We start from the raw sequence: 13,846 nt of genomic DNA on the forward strand, positions 1-13,846 counted from the left end.
GGGAGATCTGGCAGCACAGACCACAGCTCTTCAGAATCCACCACAGTGTGACCTGTGATACAGATGGCTCATCCAGAGGTGTAAAGGGACCCATTAAGCTCCTTTACTATCCTGTGTTGGATTGAGCCTTAACATTTCAAAATTGGAGGCAAACATCTGCCCCAAACTGAGCCTGAAGCAGGGCTCTTTGGAAAACAGCTCTCATTGGATCTGGGAAAACAGCCATAGGCTTTGTATCAGCAGAGTGAATGAAAGTTCCTAGGGCCGTGTCCAGACTCAGGGGTTTTTTTCAGGAAAAGTAGCCTTTTCCCGAAAAAACTTCCCCTGCGTCCAGACTCAAGCCGCGTTCTTTCGAAATTATTTTGAAAGAACGCGGCTTTTCTTTCGATGGCGGTAAACCTCATTTCACGAGGAAGAACGCCTTCTTTCGAAAGTTCCTCTTTCGAAAGAAGGCGTTCTTCAATGTAAAGAGGCCGTCTTCGAAAGAGAGCATCCAGACTCGCTGGGTGCTCTCTTTCGAAAAAGCGGATTTCTCTTTCGAAAGATCCGCCTGCAGTCTAGATGCGATCTTTCGAAAGAGGCTCTTTCGAAAGATGCTTTCGAAAGAGCCTCTTTCGAAAGAAGCCTGCAGTCTAGACATAGCCTATATGTGCAGAATAGCAGTTCAAGGCTCTCTGCAGGAGGACAGGCTCCTCTGCTGGCTGTCACTGTCTTTTTGAAAGAGCCAGGGAGCTCAGCAGTAGGTTTTTGTCAGGGCTGTTAGGCTGTATGTCCCAACGCATTGGTGCAGTATCTGCTCCATTTTACTCACCCTGCGATCAGCAGTGAAATAGTGAAAATTCTGGAGCCACAAAAAACTCCTTGTGGGGATTTTCAGACTCTTGATTTTGGTTATGCTTCAGCCAGCAAAACCCCAAATCTGCACACGCGTGTACGCACGCGCACACACAAAAACTTTTCAATACCATAGTTTTCAGTCTTTGATCAAAGACTACTATCCTAGTTTATTGTTGTTTCACTGAGTGGTGGCTTGTTTACTAGTGTGGCCACTATCAGTGCATAATCAATTCAAAGACCACAAAGAGTCAATGCATTGACCATAAGTATAAACATTATCTAAAGGGCCAGCCTTGCAAATCAGATATATAGAATAGGAGGTGAGGTGCCCTGTGCCTCTGTTCTAGGGAGCAAATTGCTTGTGTGTCTCAGCCTTAGAGTTCTTGAGTGTTATTCATCTGAATGCTAAGAAATTGAGCAGTTACTCTTGCTGGATTGTGGCAACATATTAGCATTTTTATCTAACTTGCGTGTATTTGCTGCGAACGCAAGTTAAGATGTGTGTGCAGGACAGAAGTGGATCAGCTAATGACTTGTGTGCAGTGAAATAGAAGCAAGGCTTCTGGAAGGTGGGAGTTGGTTAGCAGAGATGGCACTTCATGTATACTGCTTAGTGAGTGTTCCTGAGCAGGAGGCAGCATAGATGAAGGCATAGAGATGAGGATAGGAAAAGGATACAAATCGGGAATGATGTGTTGGGCTATGGAAGGAGGAGTAGAGAGGAATTGCTGGTGTCGGTGGAGCAGTGTTGTATAGAAGTCAGAGAGAGAGCAGGGTATTTACAAATAGACCTGGAAGAGGTGTGAATAAAAGGATGCAGGTGGAGTGGGGATGCAGGCCTGTTGTCTCAGCTGTAACAAGGAAGGTAATTATGGGAGCTGGATTTTGGTGGATCAGTGTTGAGTGGTCGGTAGCCACTTGACTCCTAAATTCTAAGGTGATCAAATAGTCTAACTTCCTGTATAACAGAGGCCACAGAACTCCCTCCAAATAGTTCCTTTTTGAATTAAAGCATATCTTTTAGAAAAACACCCAGTCTGGATTTTAAAATTGCCACAAATGTCGAATCCACCATGACCCTGGGTAAATTGTTCCAATGATTAATTACCTCTGTTAAAAATTGACACCTTTTTTTTTCCCACTTCGAATTTGTCTAGCTTCAACTTCCAGCTATTGTTTGTGTTAGCTCTTTTTTTCTGCTAGATTAAAGAGCCCTTTGGGACAGAGAAGGTGGGTTGAATTTTCACTATTGAGTGGAAGAAAAAACCAATGAGGCACAGGTATGAGATCGAGAGGGAGGAGTTAAAAATGACCATTCCTCCCCTTCTGTGGCAAGCCTCAGGGAAGGGCGTCATGTTATTTGATAACATTAATGGACTGTAAGGAGAGTCTTCACTGTCATCCCCTGTGTATTTTGTGAACCTGATTTTTTTTCAAAAGCGCCTTTGTTGCAGGAGCAGATAAAATAATGCATTGCGGGAGCAGAGATTAGCATTTAGACCTGTGCTCACAACCTCCAACTACTGTTATTGGCATTGGCATAAAAAGCAGCTATGTTGAGGCCTTGCTGAAAATCAAGCCCTTTGTGAGCTGCCTAAAATGCTTCAGCAGATGGGAAACATAAATAAAATGTGATGTCATTATTACCTGGCTTAACAAGGCAGTGTATCTGTAACAATGCTTACCTGAAATGGCATAACTCATCTATCCTGAAAGATGAGTTTATCTTATATACCTGATTGAAACATGTAAAAGCAAAATATACAGTCCCTCTTTTCTAATAGTGAGAATGCTTTGAGTCTTAACGCTCTTCAATATATACAAATGATCACGGTTGTATGGTTTGAACTGCCTGACTAATTCTATTATTGACAGTATTACCTTACAGGCTCTAGAGCTCCTGTACCTTCCCTCCTCCCCAGTTTAATACTAGCTTCTCATTTCCAGCCCCATTAACAATGGGTTATGCCAAAACAAAGCAATCTATATTCAGACGGGATCTGTATATTTCTTATAGCATCACACAACATTCTATATGAAAACAAAAGAAAGGCATGTGGAATTCCAGGCTCTTGTTCTGCAAATGTCGGGTTGTAATGCACACTTAGTCCTCCCCCACTAAAAGTAAGGGATTCTGACTCCTTTCCCTTCATACTCCTTACTTTTTGATTTCCTAACAGCACTAAACTCCTTAGATTTTTTTCCTGAGTGTTTTCCCCTAGCATATGGTCTGAAGCCAGCCCTTTAAATCTGGGAAAGATAACCAACTATGGCCTCAAATGGCTATTTTTGTCTCTGTTACACTTTCCTTCCAGCTAGCTTCCTAAGTTGTGTTCCCCCCTGGATTTCTTTCTTTCATTCCTAAGGAGGTAGCTATTTTTCACATTGCTATCCTACTCCACCAGCAACAGCATAAGTCAGCATTCACGTAACTATTAGGTTTTTAGCCCATCGTATGGAGATTGGGCTGCATGGCAGTTCTCAAACTCTCTCCATTTTTTTAAACCAAAGGCAAAAGGCTATTGGAATGTTCTGTTGTTGCCATATGGCCGACACCTAGCCCTGACAATTCAGCTGCTGAGTTTTGTTGTGGAAGATTTCCCAGTTTGCCTATGCTGAATGAATCTCCTTGTCAAAATTCATGCTTTTAAAATGAAGATTCTAACAATACTGGCTGGAGGAGCAGAGGGCATGCCAGCGGCAGGAGAGGCAGTGGCCTAGAGTCGACAATGTGGTAGTTCAGATCCTCTTGGCTGATGATAGACAGCCACCAGGGGCCATTGTGGTCAGAAGGTAAATTAGAGCAGCCCTGAAGCTTCATTGCATTATTGTGTCCCACTGCTTCCCTGCTCCTCTAGAAATAATGGAGATGACAATAATGGAAATAATACTACCTGGAAAAGATCTGTTATGCCTTAAGCCCACTCCCCTACCAAGCCAGGATGTCAAATGTTCGGTATATCATCTTATACTATTTATATTTGCTTATTTGTAGGAATTTGTGTTACAAATGAGCAAACGAGGCGCATTCTCTTCAGTGGGTAAAGAGTGCAGGGTAGAACCCAAAGACACCTTACGCCAGCTGTGTATTGGAGCAACCTGATCTGCTTAGTCATTAATTTCTTCAAGTGGCACAGAGATACAGCCCAAAAGAGGAGTGCTTGACTGCTAATAAGAGAGAGAAGATGACTCCCTGCTACTAAAAGTGAGTTATGTAGAATAATTATATTTTAGTGCATCTGTTTATGAGTTCCTTCCCCAGGCCAAGAGATAGCAAAGCTCCTTTTCCCTCCAGCTCTGCCTGCTCCCTCTCTCTCCCACAGCAGTCCCAGCACAAGCCCAGCATTCCATATCATTAGCATTAGCACACGTGAGCACGCCCACACCTGAGCCACAGAGGTGAAGAATATTTTATTACATTATTTTTATGATAATCTATTTCAACGGTTAATTTAGCTTAGGCACTGATTTATAACAAGTTTATAATTTTTTTTTTTTTTACTATTCTTTGTTGAATTATAGTGGTGGCATGTGTGAAATGGAAGTGCTTGGCCTATTGTTCTGCTTCTCACGCAACCAGTAGAGTTCAGACAATAAAAAAAAATCTATAAAATTAATATATACAGAGAGTAAGGGACAGAGACAGAGAGAATATGTAATGCTTTAGAATCTGATGCCACATTTATCTCTCCCAGTGAGGCTAACATTCAAAATTTACATGTGGAAATACCACAAAGATCTTATCCTCTTGCTGTGGTGAGAGATGACTTCTCAGAATCCAGCTTACCATATATTACATTTAAAAAAACAATCTTCATGGCATAAGTTTCCCAGGTTTATTTTAAGGATAGGACCATATTACTGGGTTAACTTTTTTGGAAACAGGTTGTCTGTTGTCAGGGGCATTGTTGTTTGGGGATTATATGTTAGATTTAAGAAATATAACTGCAACAGAATTTACACTCTATTTTTACACCAGTAGTACTTGACATCATATTTACACACTACACTCATACTGTAATATCAAATCAAATATAGAATATATACATGCATGCATGTGTATGTATATCTAAGAGTTCACATACATCACATGCTTTATGTGATAATGATATCTGCAATTTAGCTGTGATAAACTGAGCTTAGCAGTAGCTTTGAGTGTCTCTTCTTTACTCTGCCCGCTAATGTCTCCCTTGAGACTTACTCCATTTCATATCTCTGAGAATCTATAAACCTCTGAGAATATAATTAAATATAGACCAAAGCAAAACAAAAATCTTAGCTTGCAACAAAAACATTTCCTTTTCTCCAAAAATGTGGATCTACCCAATATAGACTAGTCTGGGACCAGAGAGGGGTAAGCGACAGGGTTATTATCTGTCTCAACATTGCAGGGCTTAGAGGGGAGTTTTGAAGTGGACTACAACATGCTTTTGGCTTGAAGAGCCCAAGATGGCTAACTTTCTACCTAGGGAATAGAGAAGGATTTGTCTCAGTCTGGGCTAAAACTTTGTCTATTAACTTGCTTGAGATGTTAGCATGGTTAGGTGCGCATGCATGCAAAAACGCACCAAACATATAATTCTGGTGTTCCGGGTTAGTGTAGTTCCCCTCAGCTGACCTAGAGCTCTTTGTCTAGTTGCTAAGATGACTCTCAATCAAAGATTTAACAAAACCTTATAAAGAGACTGGAGCGCAGCAATTAACTCACATAGAAATGTCTTGATCACTTCAGAGTTCTTATATCTTTTTTCAACTTATATAAATCTTCCAGTTCTCCCATGGATGATTTTACAGTCTGCTGCTATTCTAAACTCTCCCTCTCCCCTGAGCTCCCATCTCTGATTGATTAATTCTCTACACATTCAGTGGGGTAATAAGCAAATGGATAGCGAGTAGCAGATAATTGTAGAACTAGTTGATGCCTTTTCCTTTCATTTACATTTATAGCCTGCTTTAATAAACCTTTTCTCACACTATCCTTTCTTCTGCAGGGCATAAATGTATGGTAATATGAGGTCTGTGTTCTTGTCACATGCCACCACTTCTGTTTTGTACAAAACAGAGTAAAACACTACATATAATCTTGCAGTCAACTGGAAGGAAAAAAATTTAGTGTCTCTTGTCAGAGAGGAAAGGCATAACAATGACTTGGACAGAATTTCAGTATATCTTGTTAGGTTTTAAAGGAAACCAATTGCTCTCATAAACTGGGAGATGTTTAAAGATGTCAAAAATTATAACAATGTTTAAGAATCTTTATGAAAACAATTCTTTCTTTCCTCTTTGTCCTATCCATGGTTCTGTTCAGTCAGGAACGAAGGCAGGCCAAACAGAATATTTTGGGTAGATGAATAGGTGTTGACAAATAATAGTTTAAAAACTAACAATACTGCTGCCATTTCCCCACCCCCTTCTACTAACGCAAACAATAAGCTGTAAAGATATGGCAAAATCGCCAAGTTGCAGGATTTGGTTTGCGATATATAAACTATTAGAGCACATTATCAGATGATTAAAAAATGTAAATAATGTGTGTCACTGATTGCTGGGGTTAATCCACCTCCTTGGCTCAACATCATTCATTGATAGAGAGCAGAAGAACCAAGCACACAGTTCAGTGCTGTCTAGACTCTTCTTTGGTTTGTCCATCTCTATAAATGTATTGTACAGGCACATTCACTCTGTTTTTGTTTTACTTACGGTTCTGAACACACATTCACAATAAATCATTGGCTATGCTACTCGATCTGGCAGTGTATTATGGCAGAGCTTCACACCTCTTAAGTACATGTGAAGTTGCTTTTTCACTAAATGTTGTGCTTCAGAAAGTTAAAGTTGTCAGATTATTGTTTTGGATTTTTCATAGGGTGTGGGGACAGAAGTCTTAATTTGGCTTTGCCTTTTTTTATTTTACATACAAATATTTATCGAAATAGTTTTTGCTGGGTTTGGCCAACCTACCCCTCCAAAGAGCTTTTTGTTTTAGAAACAGATATTTTGCAGATTTTCCTCCTGAATGATGGATCCAGTGGGATGTAAAAGCAAGGGGAACACTCACTTATGAGTGAACACATTGTGGTTTTTTTCTCAGAATGCATTGTCCACAGCTTTATTAGAAATTGTCATTTGATAGTCTAGAGGAGTGTGTGTTTGTGCCTATCTGCTATTAGTGAGACACTGGTATATAATGGAACCAATTAGATAAATCCCCCATCCAGTGATTAGATTTTCTAATTCTGAATCATGAATAAATCCTGCCCCCTTTATGCTAGTCTGGTGGCATAAAGGGCTAGACCTAGAGCAAATTCCCAAACACGAAGGTCTTCACTTGAGTTTCAGAGGTTGGAATAGAGATCCCTATATCAATCCCCCAAGGCATCTCTAATTTATGCTAGGCCTGGGCATGTCCCCGTCCAGCTTCAAAATATGAAGGTGGCTTCACGCCTCAATTGCTAGGCTACTGCTCCTAAACAACACCATACAGGAGGTGCAGTTCAGAATCCAAGCATGTGTGTGTGTGTGTGTGGGTGAGTGAGTGGAACATGCACATTACTGAAAACAAGGTTTAAGCCAAGTTCCTAACTAAGCAGCAGAAGAACTGAGGGAGCTGGGGGGATTCTCTGCCACTTGATATCTTTAAATCAAGAATGGATGTCTTTCTAAAGCTCAACCTCTTCCAGAAGGAATTACTGCAGAAATTAAGTGGTCTGTGTTATGCAGTTGGTCAGACAAGATGACCAATAGTGGCCTTAAGTTATGAATAGATCTGCCACAGTTTCGGGAGCACGGTGTGGGTGTGATGGGGCATCCTGGCCCCGCACTGGCTGAGGGGAGGCTAACCGGGCCTACTGGGCTGAGAAGGCCTCTCCGTGCAAGCCTGCGGCGTTGCTGGGCATGCTCCAACTGCAGGCCTGGTAGAAAGGCCAGAGAAGCAGCTCAGTTGGGGCTGACCTCTGAAGGGGAGGGAGCTCCTGCTAGAGCACAGGAGCAGCTGTTCTGGCTGTGGGAGCCCGAAGCGCCACCCCAGCCAGAACTACAGCTACAACCACTGCGCTGACATCAGCCTCCAGGTCTACTGCAGCTTGCAGCCAACCTGCCTGCCGCACCAGCTGCTACTGCGCCAACTGTTGCCGCCACACCCAACGTTGCTGCTGCACCAGCTGCTGGACCAGCCACTGCTGCTGGGCCTGCCCACGCTGCTACCGCAGCAAGATTTGCACGGACAGATGGGGCCTACACCGGTCAGGGGGATAGGGTAGGAAGCAGCCAAGCGCGGGGAGCAGGAGGAGCCCTGGTGGACTCAGTGTGTTTCGGGGGGAACTCCCTGCCGAGCCAGTAGTGGGAACCAACCACCACTGATAGGGCCCTGGCCTGGGGCCCAGTGGAGAGGAAGGGTCCAGGCCCCCCTACCTCACCATACTCTTACACCCACCGCAAAGGGCATTAGAGACTCGGCCGCTGGGCCACATTGACCCCCCAGGCCGGGGGAGCTAGAGACTTGGCCGCTGGGCCATATTGACCCCCAAGAGGTGTGGGGCATGCCAGTCCCGTGACAGTGGGGCAGATCCATGTTCCCAGAAGGGACAGGGCCAAGGGTTGCAAGCCCTCAGCACTGCCTGGAGTGTTGGTCTGGCACTCCAGCAGCAATTTATACGGCCCGGGGCTTTGGTGGCTGCCATTGCCACAGTGTCTATATTTCTAGGCCCCTTTGAATTGTCTCTTTCCTCCCCACCATCTGTGGGCTTGGCATTAGCTGTAACGGTGCTTCATAGAATGTGTGGGAATAGCTGCCTCCAGATATTCTGCAGTGCATTTTCTTCTGTCATCCCCCAGTTCCTAACTTTGTTTCTGTGTTTGACCATCTTTTAATTCTTCTTTCTCTCCCTTTTGTTCCTTTCTTCTGCCCTGCTTTTTTCCTTGTCTTTTGCCATGTTGTTCATGCTCTCTCACTCTCTCCAGACAAGTTATAGGTGAAAAATGTATTAACTTTGTAGTGTACATGTGGCCTAAGTCTACTTTATGTAAGTTGATATCGAGCCTCTGATTTAAGTCGATCTTGCATGTCCACCCTATGCTGCTTGTGTCAGTGAAGTGCATCCTTGCTAGCAGGGCTTGCATCAACGTACAAAGCACTGTACTATGGGTAGTTCTCCCACAGTGCATGTAGCTGAATGGAATTTTGGGTTGGGCTTGTAATGCCTTATGGTAGCAAAAAATTGGCACAGGTGGGTATGGGAACATAGTGTTAGCCTCCTATGAGTCACTTATCTCCCCTCCCTCCCTCCCTCCCTGAATTCAGTAACAAAAAAATGTAAGCCTGGGCTACTTGCACAGATGCCAGAGCACGTTAAGCATGCACCCCACTCAGCTGTACATTGTTGTGAGGATTACAAACACCTCACGCCTGAACCTGCAGTATTTACACGGCTGATACAGAAGCTGCCATGTGGAACAACATCATGCCACCCAAGCAGCCCTGCTGGAGGACATGGAGAGGAGTAATTCACAGTTTCTGGCAACATCATTGTCATTATCTTGTCATCATTTTGAGTGCCATTTTTGGCACTGGGAAACAAGCACTGACTAGTGGGATTGTGTTGTTATGCAGCGATGGGATGATGAGCAGAGGCTGTAGAACTTTTGAATATGTAAGGCCACTTTCTAGAAACTGTCTGAAGATCTTTCCCCAGCGCTGAAGTGCAGCAATAACTAAAATGAGAGCTGCTCTGATCGCAGAGAAGTGAGTGGCAATAGCTCTGTGGAAGCTCACAATGCTAGACTGTGCTGGTCAGTGAGGCATCCATTTGGAATGGGTAAATCTACTGTGGGATGTGTGTGATTTGAGTTTGCAGGCCATTAACAGACTTCTGGTAAGAAGGGTAGTGACTCTGGGCAACATGCAGGACATAGTGAATGGTTTTGCCACCAGGGGGTTTCCTGACTGAGGTGGGTGATAGACAGAATGCATACCCCTATCTTGGCACCAGACCACCTTGCCAAAGAGTACATAAAACAAAAGCAATGCTTCTCAATGATGTTCCATGTACTGATAGATCACAGGGGCCATTTCACTGACATCAACATGGGCTGATCAGGAAAGAAGCATTATGCCCACATCTTTATGAATACAGATCTGTTAAAAAACAAACCTAGAAGCAGCAACTTTCTTTTTAGTCTGCAAAATATAACCATGGGTGAGACTGAAATGCCAGTCATCCTGGGAGATTGAGTGTGCTCCTTGCTCCCATGGCCAGCGGCGGATTTAGGGCAGGGCAAGTGGGGTGGCTACCCTGAGCCCCGCGCTTCCCGAGGCCCCGCGCATGTGCCGTGGTGCCACGGCGCATGCGCCGTGTCAAAGGGGGGGCCCCACGAAATTTCGCTGCCTAGGGCCCCATGGCGCTGCCCTGGGCCCCACGGCACTCTCATCCACCCCTGCCCTGGCTCATGAAGTTGCATACTATTAGCTAGGATAGCAGTAAGGACCAGTTCAACCATAGGCTGAGCAAGTACAGAATGGTGGTGGGATGTGCCTTTAGATATTTAAAAGGTTGGTGGTGCAGTTTGCTTACAAGGTTAGAGCTCCATGAAAGTAATATCCCCAATGTTATAGCTGCCTGCTGTGTGCTCCATAATAGCTATGAAACAAAGGGAGAAAAATTTCCTCCTGAGTGGGGGTTGAGGCAGATCACCTGGCTTCCAATTTTCAGCAGCCAGACACTAGGGCTGTGTCTACTTTGGCATCCCTTTCCGGAAAAGGGATGCTAATGAGACACTTCGGAATTGCAAATCTGCGGGGGATATTTAAATATCCCCCGCGGCATTTGCATTTACATGGCTGCCGCTTTTTTCCGGCTCGGGGTTTTTGCCGGAGAAAAGCGCCAGTCTAGACGCGATTCTCTGGAAAATAAGCCCTTTTCCGGAGGATCCCTTATTCCTACTTTCAAGAATAAGGGATCCTCTGGAAAAAGGCTTATTTTCCAGAGAATCGCGTCTAGACTGTCTACACCTCCACGAGAAGCATAGTGCTTGATTCAACATCCATAGGTTGATACATGGGGATAATGTAGACACTGTATTGTGTAATTTGAATGAATTGACCTCCCTGAGGAGTCCCACAGTACTCCACTGCAGTCACTCTCAAGAGAACTTTCAACTCCACGGCACATCAGCCAGGTACACAGGAAACAGCCGCTACCCTATGAGAGCCTTGGGAACTGTTGAATTTTCATTTCCTGTTTCATCAGTGTGGGGAGCTTGCCCATGGAGACTCATGGCTACAAACATGCTCCAGCATGGAGCACACAGGAGGTGGTGGATCTTACTGCTGTGTGGGGAGAAGTCTGTGCAGGCAGAGCTTGGATCCAGCAGAAGAAACACTATCATCTATGCCAAGATTTTGCAGGGCATGGGGGAGCAGTGCCACAAGAAATAAAGACGCTTTAGGAGGCATACCAGAAGATAAGGGTCGTGAACAATCATTCTGGTTCTGCCCCGCAGACTTGCCACTTTTATGAGGAGCTGCATGCAATTTTCAGCACTGACCCCACCACTACTCCAAAGCATTCTGTTGATACCTTCCTGGGGCTCCAGGTGACCCCAAGCAACCATGAGAAGCACATTGTTGATGAGGAATCAGAGGATCCATTATCTCTGACAGCCAAGAACTGTTTTTAATCCTGGAGCCCAGCTCTCCATCCCTTCACAGGACAGGCAGTGAGGTGAGCTGCTGGGGAAGGCATCTCTTTTGAGTACATATTTCCAATCAAACTGTAGGGGTCACATGCTATTTATTTTTTGTGTTTAATCTAAACAAAAAAGTAGGTGTAGAGCATGTTAGTGGCTGTGTTTTGAATGGATTAGAATGGGCCTAGTGACGGACTCTTCTCATTGTTGCTTCCAAATCATCTCTTACTATGATGTGCTTTTGTAACTTGGAAATGCATCAGTATGTAGTTATTGGATACATTTGTGCAAATCAGAGTTATGATAAAGAGACTTCCCTTCCCCACCAGTAAAAACCTCTTACTCTAAGGGTATGTCTACACAGCAAAGTTATTTTGGAATAACTGCTGTTATTCCAGAATAATGGCCGTTATTCCAAAATAATTATGCAAGTGGCTACACAGCAATTCCATTATTTCAAGATAACAGATGGCTTATTCTGACTTCTGTAAACCTCATTCTAAGAAGAATAACACCTATTCTGAAATAACTATTTTCAGGGCTCGACAAACTGTGGCCAAAGCTACTTGCCAGCCCCGCACCACACATGCATGCAGCGCTGGTGAATGGGGCGCATGGAGTGACCGGCTGAAATCTACTCGCCACAGGCGAGTAGAAACAGCAGTTTGTCAAGTCCTGGCTATTTCGAAATACGGCGTGTGTAGACTCTCCACTTCTGCTGTTTTGAAATAGCCTCTTACCAGGGCCATCCTAAGTTATTCATCCTGCTAAATCGAGATACCACATCTATATTAGGGAAGCCTGCCTCTGACTAATTTTGAGGCTCCCCTGCAGTGTAGACTATTTCGTGCTATTTCAGAATAACTATTCCAAAATAGCTTATGTCGAAATAACTGTGCAGTGTAGACGTAGCCTAATAGCAGATACTAATTTTGGTGGCACTGTAACACTGTCTCCCAAGACTGCCTTGGATCCATGAGAGCACACTTCTGGATCTAAATTGTACAGCTGAAGTTCATGCCATTGTTTGAAATTTTAAACATGATCCTGATTCACCTTGAAGTCCCATTGTTTTCTTCCAAGAATTTCCTAGTCAAATATAGCCATGCACACAATAAACATTAGCCTAGAAGCAAATGTCTCTGTTAACCTTATATTATCAATATTGAAGATTGGTTATTACATACAGAGAGTCTTACCCGCTTCATAGGAGACAGTACCTGTACTTTAACAAACCCCATCTGAAGTCTATTGCTAGAGTGTATTCATGTTTACTGCTTTTTGTGGGAACTTGTAGTTATTCCATGTAGGTAAGAAATATCTGGTACCATTTTTCTATAACCTTCAGCTGATCAATTATTGGTATGCTTGTCCTTCAGACAGAAGATGTTACTTTTTCCATGCTGCCTCTCTGCTGAATTCTTTGCAGGCTTACTTTTTGACATTAGCTTTGGGTCTATAAAGGGAAATAACATGAGCCATGTTTCTAATGAGCAATAATTACAGGTTTAAATAGTTGGCACAATCAGCATTCAGTGATTTAATTATTAGATGGCACTATAATTTATGCTAATCCTGATAACGGTTCCGGATGAGAGAGGTCCAGACATAGGAGATTGCACTGCAATTATTTATACCCTGTATTTCTGAAACAATAGATATGGTAATTTGAAAATCAGATGAGTGTGATCTCATTTATTTTGGTAGGAAACACATGTATCAAGTTGTGTCAACAACTGTAAAATTAAATAGGGGTATTTGAATAACATTAAGTTGATTCCTTCTTCTTAGCTTTCCTTGCCCTAAATTCACTTCTAGCCAGGAACTATGCATAGAAAAAAAGTCAAAAGGCAGAAAGCAGTAAGTTACTGTAGACTTGGGAATTTTGTTTGGTTCTTTTCTCAGTGTTTCTTTCTGGCTATAAATTCTTATTACAAGATGAAAACTGCAGCTAAAAAGTGACAGCTGTCCCCTACTGGCCATCCTAGCCCAGCATTCCTATTAACTCTAGAACTAATTGTAAATTGGAGAAGTGCTGTCCCATTGCCGGCCTTCTCCAAATGCAGCCATTTGATACCTACTCTCCTCCCCCTTAGCTCTACTCTGTTCCTGTTGAGTGGGTCTGTGGGGATATATACACCATACAGACAGTAGTCTGAGAGCACTGCATCTGAGGTATATATAAGGCTTGATTTATTAGGCCAAGTCTATGCTAGACCTGGTAGCTCAGCTTAAGGTATGCAACTCTAGCTATAAAGACTATGTAGCTGAAGTTGGCTTCAGGTGAGGTTGGCAGCGTCCTCACAGCTGGAGGCTGACAGGAGCA

The 13,846-nt window shown here is 43.5% G+C and overlaps 1 long non-coding RNA gene across 3 annotated transcripts in view; it reads left to right on the forward strand.

The window, feature by feature from the left end:
• LOC142829114 (uncharacterized) overlaps window positions 1-13,846 on the forward strand; it is a 166,422-nt gene that overhangs the window by 82,002 nt on the left and 70,574 nt on the right. For all 3 annotated transcript variants that reach the window (XR_012903402.2, XR_012903401.2, XR_012903400.2), the window contains exon 2: window positions 3,833-4,042. This is a non-coding gene — a long non-coding RNA (uncharacterized LOC142829114). The remainder of the gene's footprint in view (window positions 1-3,832; window positions 4,043-13,846) is intronic.

Source organism: Pelodiscus sinensis, chromosome 5 (genome assembly GCF_052426305.1).
Source record: "Pelodiscus sinensis isolate ZL-2025 chromosome 5, ASM5242630v1, whole genome shotgun sequence".
NCBI lineage: Eukaryota > Metazoa > Chordata > Testudines > Trionychidae > Pelodiscus > Pelodiscus sinensis.